General features: G+C 41.3%; 1 long non-coding RNA gene across 1 annotated transcript; it reads right to left on the bottom strand.

The window, feature by feature from the left end:
• Nucleotides 1-2,193: 2,193 nt before the first annotated feature.
• Nucleotides 2,194-2,958, bottom strand: LOC139786871 (uncharacterized). The gene is made up of 2 exons (XR_011722447.1): nt 2,704-2,958; nt 2,194-2,338 (listed from the first exon to the last, which is right to left on the bottom strand). It is a non-coding gene; the product is annotated as an uncharacterized lncRNA (long non-coding RNA).
• Nucleotides 2,959-9,287: the final 6,329 nt, after the last annotated feature.

The raw sequence follows: 9,287 nt of genomic DNA, 5'->3' as shown, positions 1-9,287 counted from the left end.
GGTAACGGCGATATACCGGGCGCTGTACGCGGGTCGGCGGGCGCGCGGGCTCGCGGAACACGGGGCGCGACCACAGTGGAAGCGCGAGCTCGGCCAGCGGCGGCGGTAAGCGCACGCGGCGCTGGAGCGCGCGGAATCGAGCGGCTAAGATCCTTAGCAGATATGCAGATAACTCTTCATATCCTGGCGCATCGATATACGCAGGCGGGAGGCGGCACCGAATGGCCAAGATCCTTGGCGAGTAAGAGAAGAGCTCTCTTACCCTGGTTCACTCCGGTGTCGCAGGTTCGTGGATGGACAATCGAGTCAACCGTCTAGATACGTCACTCGGCAGAGCCAGAGATACCTCTCTAACTCCTGGTTGTTCGAATGTGGGATTGCAGGATCCGTGAGCAGCGGAGAACTGGTCGGGTCGGTTTGCTGGCTCACGGCGGAATCTCCTTGTTGCTAACAATTCGTCGGTTTATATACACCCGCGGTGGTGTGTCGGTGTGGCGGGGGTATACGCGACGGCAATCGCGAGCGCCGGGATGGAGCGGCGGAGCGTTCGGGAAAGACGGCGTCCCGGCGCCGCGGTTGCGTTCGGCGGCTTTCGGCCGTTTTCGGCACCGCTCGGCGCTCCGAGTCGGTTGCCGCGGTAAGTCCGTTCGCGGACTTATACGCGAGATCGTGTTATTAAAAAAGGGCACATCGTGCCTTGTCTCGCCCGGCGGGTGTTCGCCGGGAATGATGCGGATTCGGTTTCGGGGCGCATCGTTACAATTTTAAAAATTATATAAAATATATACATATATGTATGTATATATGTATGTATCCACACACACATACACGTATTGTTAAACGTATTGCACACGCGTATTGCAAATTAATTAAAGAAAACAGCAATTTGTACAAAATAGTTATAAAAACTAATGTTGAAATTTCAATAAGGGTGTTTACTCAAATTTTGTAAAAAAAATTCTCAGATTTTCTAGAAATTTTACTCCAAATTCACACTTTTGCATTGTTTAAAAACAAAAATGATTCAAAATGAGCAAAAATGAAATAAACTCACAAATTGCATGTGCAAATGCAAATGTTCACAATGAAGAATATGTTTTCTTTATTTTGCTTTTTTCCCTGCCCTTTCTTTTGCACGTCTCAGCCAAGTTTTAATGGCTTGCTCAACTTCTTTTTAATTTTCCGCTGCTTTACACAGTAGAGCACTTTCTAAATAGAAAAAAAAAACATAATATAGACATAATTATATATTTGAAATATAACTATAGTTATAGTTATTATACAGGGTATGTGTCTGAGCAGAATAGCTGACTTATAATTTCAAGACAGTGTTTTATGCTTTAAATCTTTGTTTTTAGCAACGCACAATACTGTCTTGTGTCTCAAGTCTTAAACGAGTGTACAAAGTGTCAACATTGTAAGACTTGAGACATAAGACAGTATTGTGCGTTGCTAAAAACAAAGATTTAAAGCATAAAACACTGTCTTAAAATTATAAGTCAGCTATTCTGCTCAGGCCCTAAGTCTAAAGTCTGACCCAGCCCCCTGGACCTCAGGAACAGCTTTAGATATGGAAAAATGTTTTAGATAAAAGTTGTAGGATATTAAAGGGGACAGATGATAAAAATATGGAATTGACTTTGAGCGATTTTTTCAAGGCCAGGTCAATGTGATCCATGTTTTCTTAAATAGAATATCCCATTTTTTATTGCATATTCTTGCCCTTGTCAAGACGTTCTCAAAACACTATAATGAAGCTCTCTTTTATTAAGAATTTCCTGAGATATTTTAAATTTTGTTATGATATTTTTAATATAAAATACGAAACATCTCGTAAAGTATTCACTTTTCGATGACTTTATATTTTTATACGCAGAATAATAAAAGGAATCGATTTTTGTAAAAAAATTATTTGATTGTATTTTGTAGAAATATTTAATTTTGCAATATTGCAAAATGTAAAAATTAATATTATTATTCGATTCTTTTCATTATTGTATGTAAAAAAATATTAATGTGAAGTCATCGAAAAATGAATATTTTACGAGATATTTCATATTTTATATTAATAATAGCATAACAAAATTTAAAATATCTCAGGAAGTCCTTAAGGGGGTAGTCCTCTAAATATGGCTGAAAAATAGGTGTTTTTCGGAATTTTTTTTTAATACTAAAATAAAAGGGAATGACAAATTTGAGTGTATCCATTTATTAATCATATAAATAGCTTTCGGGCATAATTTTTTTTTACTCCATCGGCCGCTTCCCGTGACCGCTGCACGAGGTGAAAGCACCCCTTGTCCTGGAAACGCCCATTTTCGGTGGCCGGCCTGGGGGTCTTCCGATTGGTTTTGCAACAAAATAAATGTTTTTAAGTTATTGTCAAATGCTAAATCCAGTCCCCTACGTAGGAGAATTGAAAAAAAAAACAAAATGAAAAATGATGACGTGTTAAAAAAAAAACGTTATTTTTCAGCCTAAAAATCGGTACAGAAACGTGCACCGAGCACAGATTTTTCAAGGGATCCAAAAACGGCTACGTAGGGGACTAGATAATTCAATTGAGAATGCGAAACGCAAAGTCCGATCAAAATCGTATGTGTCGATAAAACGTTATGCCGGCCACTGATTTAAAAAACACCGTTTCGAGAAAAACGCGTTTGAAGTTTCGGATTACATTTTTTGCAGTTTAGTTCAACATACCTCTAGTCAGCAATGCCTGGCCCATACAGCATCCCTTCGAGGTTGACGTGGAGGGCTTCAAGCAAAAAAAAAAATTTGTCAAAAAAAAAATTATTTAGAGGACTACCCCCTTAATGAAAGAGAGCTTTATTATAGTGTTTTGAAAACGTCTCGACAAGGATTACAAGAATATGTAATAAAAAATAGGGGTTCCATTAAAAAAAATTTTGATCACATTGACTTGGCCTTGAAAAGGTCATTCGAGGTCAAGTCCATATTTTCATCATCTGCCCCCCTTTATATCCTACAAGTTTTATCTGAAACATTTTTCCATATCTAAAGCCGTTTCCGAGATCCAGGGCGCTGGATCAGACTTTAAAGATACCCTGTATAAAGCACCGACAATACACATAAAAATTTACAAATATAAATCTATTTTCAGACAAATTTAGACTACTTATGCATTTTAATATATATTTGATGTTGTTCAGCAAAAGAGCAACGCAGATGTTGTGGTACAAAATATTTCTAACTGAACTGCGAAATTTACTACAAAACCCCGTTTACGCAGAGAAATTATCGTAAGTTACTACAGAAGTAACGCTCGTGTAAACATATATATAATTGTTTCATGCCATGATTGATCGAGGTTATTCGATCTTGATTGTGGAAACTGCATATATATAAATTTTAATAGGTTAAAAGGATCTAACTCTTATATATCATTATATGATATAAAGCCAAAAGCACACAATACGATTTTTAGATGTAAAAGAAGAAAAAGGATTACCTTTGATATAAATAACGTATAATTTTCGACGTGATTGACATGAGATCCCGGCCTGCCCGCCCGGGAAAAAATGTTTATATACAATTTTATCTAATTATATCATATTATATATAATCATATATAATAAGATCTATTTATGTATTCATTTATATGCAATTTTATCAAAATATTTATAACTCCATATCAAATTATGCAACATTATATTACAATTCTTTTCTGAGTAAATAATTACATGTAATTATATCAAGATATGTATAACTCCACATCGAATTATACAATATTATATTAAAACTCTTTTTTGAGTAAATAATTATATGTAATTATATCAAAATATTTATAACTCCATATCAAATTATGTCAAGTTATATTAAAAGTCTTTTTCGAGTAAATAATTATATGTAATTATATCAAAATATTTATAACTTCATATCAAATTAAGCAAAGTTATATTAGAATTTTTTTTCGAGTTGAGATACATCAAATTATATACAACATATATACAAACTTATATATAATTGCGCCAAATTAGATATAATTATATATATTTTTTTAATGTTTGATTGAAATAATAAATAATAAATTCGCGTAAAAATACCATTTTTCTAGTATAGAATAATGTAATTTTATTTTTATATGTATGCGTACATATATATTTTATTGTTCACATAATAGAATTTATTAAATTTGGTGTGTTACAAATATAAAAAAAGATTATATATAATTATATATAATTATATATAATCATATATAATCATATATAAACTTTAAATTTGGATTATCCAATAGATGGCATTCGATAGGATTCGTTTCTCGTATTTAAAATTTGACGAACAGTAGTATAAAAACGGTATCAAGAGACACGGCACTGTCTCAAGCAGTGCCAAGTTATAATATATGGAATAAATCATTTCACTTTTGATTCTACATATTTACCACGAAAATGGACCCATTAAAGATTTGATCTAATTGTATCCAAAAATATATAATTATATCTATTCATTTATATATATATAAAGTATGCATAGTTTGATCTAATTACATATAATCATATACAATTTTATCTATTTATATATAATTAGATCAAGTCAAAATCCATGTATAATTATATCTACAAAGTTATATATAATTAGATAAAATTGTATATAAACATTTTTTCCCGGGCGGCCATAGAAGGAAACAGAAAGAGATCGGGATCGGAATTATATGCAGGTGGCGTTGGCATAAAAGGATAGCATATGGATATACAAACTTGTCCATTTTGGGATATTCCTACAGTGTCCACAAATGTATATTCTATGGATATCTTTATAAGGTCCATGGACATCCCGACAAGAAATGGACATAAAACGGACATCCACAGGATATCCTGTGCTGTCTGGGTTGTTAAGAATTTCCTAAGATATTTTAAATTTTGTTATGATATTTTTAATATAAAATATGAAATATCTCGTAAAGTAGTCACTTTTCGATGACTTTATATTTTTATACACAGAATAAGAAAAGGAATCGATTTTTGTAAAAAAATTATTTGATTGTATTTTGTAAAAATATTTAATTTTGCAGTATTGCAAAATGTAAAAATTAATATTATTATTCGATTCTTTTTATTATTTTATGTAAAAAGATATTAAGGTGAAGTCATCGAAAAATGAATATTTTACGAGATATTTCATATTTTATATTAATAGTAGCATAACAAAATTTAAAATATCTTAGGAAGTCCTTAATGAAAGAGAGCTTTATTATAGTGTTTTGAAAAAGTCTCGACAAGGGCTACAAGAATATGTAATAAAAAATGGGGGTTACATTTAAAGAAACTTTGATCACATTGACTTGGCCTTTTTTTTTTTTTTTTTTTCTTACGAGGGAGAAATCTCTGGATACCCCCTCCTCCGGGGCGAGGAGGGCGGTTATGCGGGAGTTGCACCCGCTAAAACTCCCCCGGGGGTCCCTATCGACGTTGTATGGGGAGGCCCCGGGACAAACGAGATCTCTACTATAGGCCTCCCCGCGTCCTGCCATTTCGGCAAATCCCTTAACCGAAGCTAATTTGTGGTGGATGGACGACCCCGGTCCATTCACCACCCCCCCTTCCCAGGGGTGCCACCTGGGCGGCATGTGAGCGGGCAGTGGTCCCCGACCGCCCGCCCACCCCCTGGGGCGGGGTGGGGAGGGGAAAAGGGCTATCGCTGGTCGACGGCCCCTCCCCTCCCCCCCGCGCCTTCCCTTGAAAGCAGGCGGCGCCAGGACTCCGGGGCGAACCCCGGGGCCCCGCTCCCGCCCTTACCTCCGCGGCGCGGGTGGAGCGCTAGTGACGGAGACCCCGTGGGGACCCCGCCCGAGCCCCACCCGCGCCGCCTCTCTCTGTCTGCCTAAGCAGATTGGTGGGCCATCAACCGGAATCCCGCCAACCCGGCCACCCCAACCCCCAAACCCACGGGCGGACAGGGCATCACCATCCCCGCCCGCGGGCCAAGAGAACCAGGGCACCAGGGAGGCGAAACCCCGGCGTGACCTCGTCACTTCCTTAGCTCGTTGCCGAGCTTACATTGACTTGGCCTTGAAATGGTTATTCGAGGTCAAGTCCATATTTTCATCATCTGCCCCCTTTATATCCTACAACTTTTATCTGAAACATTTTTCCATATCTAAATAAGCCGTTTCCGAGATCCAGGGCGCTGGGTCAGACTTTAGAGATACCCTGTATAAAGCACTGACAATACACATAAAATTTTACAAATATAAATCTATTTTCAGACAAATTTAGACTATAATACTTATGCATTTTAATATAATTTGATGTTGTTCAGCAAGAGAGCAACGCAGATGTTGTGGTACAAAATATTTCTAACTAAACTGCGAAATTTACTACGTTTAGGTTAGGTTGTAACCGAACGGTATAACATTGGGTCACGGAACGCTCTTTTATGCCCTCTAAGTCATCGGTCGCCACTCGGTTTATCCTCAATCCACCGAGAAGGTAAGTATTTACGAATGTGTGGTTAATTAATTTGTTTAAACAATCCCTTTTTCAGATTCTCGACCAGGGTGCCCATTCTCCATCGTCTCCTCACGAATCATCAATGCTCATCACCAGCCTCGGTTGACGTGGCATCGAGATGGCTTACCACCCGGCTAAGTCCCGACACCGTGGTAAATTAAGTTAATTAATATTTATTATTTTCAGGTTTTCGGAACGGGTGCCTCATCCGTGACGCTGTCCCATGGATCATCGCTGTCAAACGATCGTCAGGACCCCCGCATACACAAGATGGCCGACCACTGCTCCCCCGAGGTAAGTATAAGTACCGTGGTAAATTAACTTATTTAATTGTTATTATTTTCAGGTTTTTGGAATGGGTGCCTCATCTGTGTTGCCGACCCATGAATCATCGCGGTTGAACGCCGACCAGGATCCCCGCGTTCACAAGATGGCTGACCACCACTCCCCCGAGGTAAGTATAAGTACCGTGGTAAATTAACTTAATTGTTACTGAATTTTTTCAGGATTTCGCCGCTGGTGCCTCATCCCCGATGTCCACTGTTGTAGCACCGATAATAAACTCCGACCCGGGTCAACGATTATAGAAGATGGCTGACACCCGTGCAGGTAAGTAATCGTAGACTTGTTTAATTTCACAAATGTAATTTCCATTTATTCACAATCTTCGTTTTATACACACAGGATTTCGCTGTTACAATTTCCGCACAAGATGGCGGTCGCACGTCTCGCAAAGTGCGAAGTTTCACTTTTCGGTTCACTCGGACCGTTCGCCTTTTGTATCGGCGACAATAACGCGTTTCGCGGGCGTTCCCGTTGGTTTTGGACGCTGTGGTAATCTTATAATCGTAATCTACTATACGTTCGCGAACTTTTCACGACACGCCGAGATATACGCGCGAGAATGATGTTACCTATACGAGCGCCCACGAGAGACTGCCTCGAGGAATATTCCGTTCGCAGGCTCCCCACTTACGGTCTTTTCCCCTTCCATCGCGCCACGGCCGCTTTCTCTTTCCGGAATGCGGGCTACGACGCAGTAACATCTGGTGTTTGTCATTTCTGGCCGCGCCAGATGTTCGCGGTGGAAAATTCCACATGCGTCCCCTTAATGATAACATGCTCTATTACCTCCCGGGTAGTGGTTTCCCACCACTTACAATATTCGCGTTTCGTCGACGTCGACCTGTGCGCACGAGTCCTCTGACGTTTCTATACGGGCACCCGGACCGACTTCTCGACGAAGATGTCCAGGTGCACTTCGCGGTGCCCGCCGTTGACGGCGACCCCCGGTGCCCGCTTCTGCGACCCTTCCCATCTGTATTCCGGCCTCGGTTCCCGTAGCCGGCGCCTGGGTATCGTTTTCGCGGACCGTCCCCGTAACTCTCGTCTAGGAGTTCGGATCGCGACGGCGCCTGGTCCATCGGGTGTACCAGGTCTTCCCGACACGGCACCGCCGGTTTTTCCTCGGAGAAGACGTCTGTCTCGCTACTTCGCCTCCTGGTGGTCGGATCGCAACGCGGTTCGGCTGTGCCTATTTCTCGCAGTGCCCTGACGTGGCACCGATTGTTACCTTGTTCCTAAGTCCGCCCGATCGGACCGCCGTTTACCGCGGTTCCGTATTTCGCCTCCCGGTGATCGGATCGTGGCGCGGTTCGGCTGTGCCTGTCTCCCGCGATGCCCTAACGTGGCACCGGTAGTTATTTTACCTCGTTTGGCTTTGCGTCGCCTCACGGAGTTACCTCCGTGTGTTTCAGGAACGAAGATTGTATGTGGCTCGGCGCTATCTATTCTGCGCTGCCTTGCGATCCACGCGCATCAAATTAATTAATGTTTACCGGCCGAGCCGAGCACTTTCGTGCCAAACGGAACTAAATTATCTGTGGATCGTCAAATCAAGCTTACGTGCTAAGTGGGCCGTAGCCCGGCGATTGTCATCGCGCAACTTATATCTATCTTACGTACTATTGCGCCGGACGGAGTATGCAAACATAAACAAAACTTTATTTTTTATAATGGGTTTTCGTCCTCGGAACGCTTCACGCAACTTATAATCTAAAGGAGGGCCTTCCCCTCGTCGCATTGGGCGTCCTCCGCGGATGATAGACTCTGGAAGTCCTCCGACTGGTCGTCCCGTCGTTGCTGCCGCCGACTTCTCCCCTTCGGAGGAACCCTCGGGGTACCCCTTATGGAGGGGTTGCGACTGGAAAGCATGCGGTTGCAAGGTTAGGTAACGTGATAGCGTTACTTCTGTAGTAATTTACTCATTTACCCGGAGTGAATTATAAGTTTACTACAAAACCCCGTTTACGCAGAGAAATTGTCGTAAGTTACTACAGAAGTAACGCTCGTGTAAACATATATATAGTAATTAATTGTTTCATGCCATGATTGAGGTTATTCGATCTTGATTGTGGAAACTGCTCACTTCTGGAGTGGGGTAATTATTTTCGCCTATGTTTCGACGTCGCTGTTTTCGCTGGCGTCGGTTTCGGCGTCGCTCTCGCTGTCAGTGTTTTCGGTCGCAGGGGAGGGGGCCGATTTTAAATCCTGGACGTGGATATGCCGTATCCACTTGCCGCTCTTATCGCGCACAAGGTCGGTAAATGGCGCGCGCTACATAAGGTCTTCCGCTGCACTTCGAGCTATTTGGATCCAAAATGGCGACCACAACGCTCAGCGTACACCATCAGCGCGAATGGCGAACCACGCACACAGTGACAACTATTGTACGACGTGCACTAATACACAGTCACTGGATCCAAAATGGCGGCCGTCGGAAGACCTTATGTAGCGTCGCTACCAACGCGCCAT

Source organism: Temnothorax nylanderi, unplaced genomic scaffold (assembly GCF_030848795.1).
Source record: "Temnothorax nylanderi isolate EJ_2023f unplaced genomic scaffold, tnyl_v1.0 TNYL_tig1175_pilon, whole genome shotgun sequence".
In the NCBI taxonomy this organism is placed as follows: domain Eukaryota; kingdom Metazoa; phylum Arthropoda; class Insecta; order Hymenoptera; family Formicidae; genus Temnothorax; species Temnothorax nylanderi.
The sequence above is the reverse complement of the archived record's forward strand: the minus strand, read 5'-3'. Positions and strand labels throughout refer to the sequence as shown.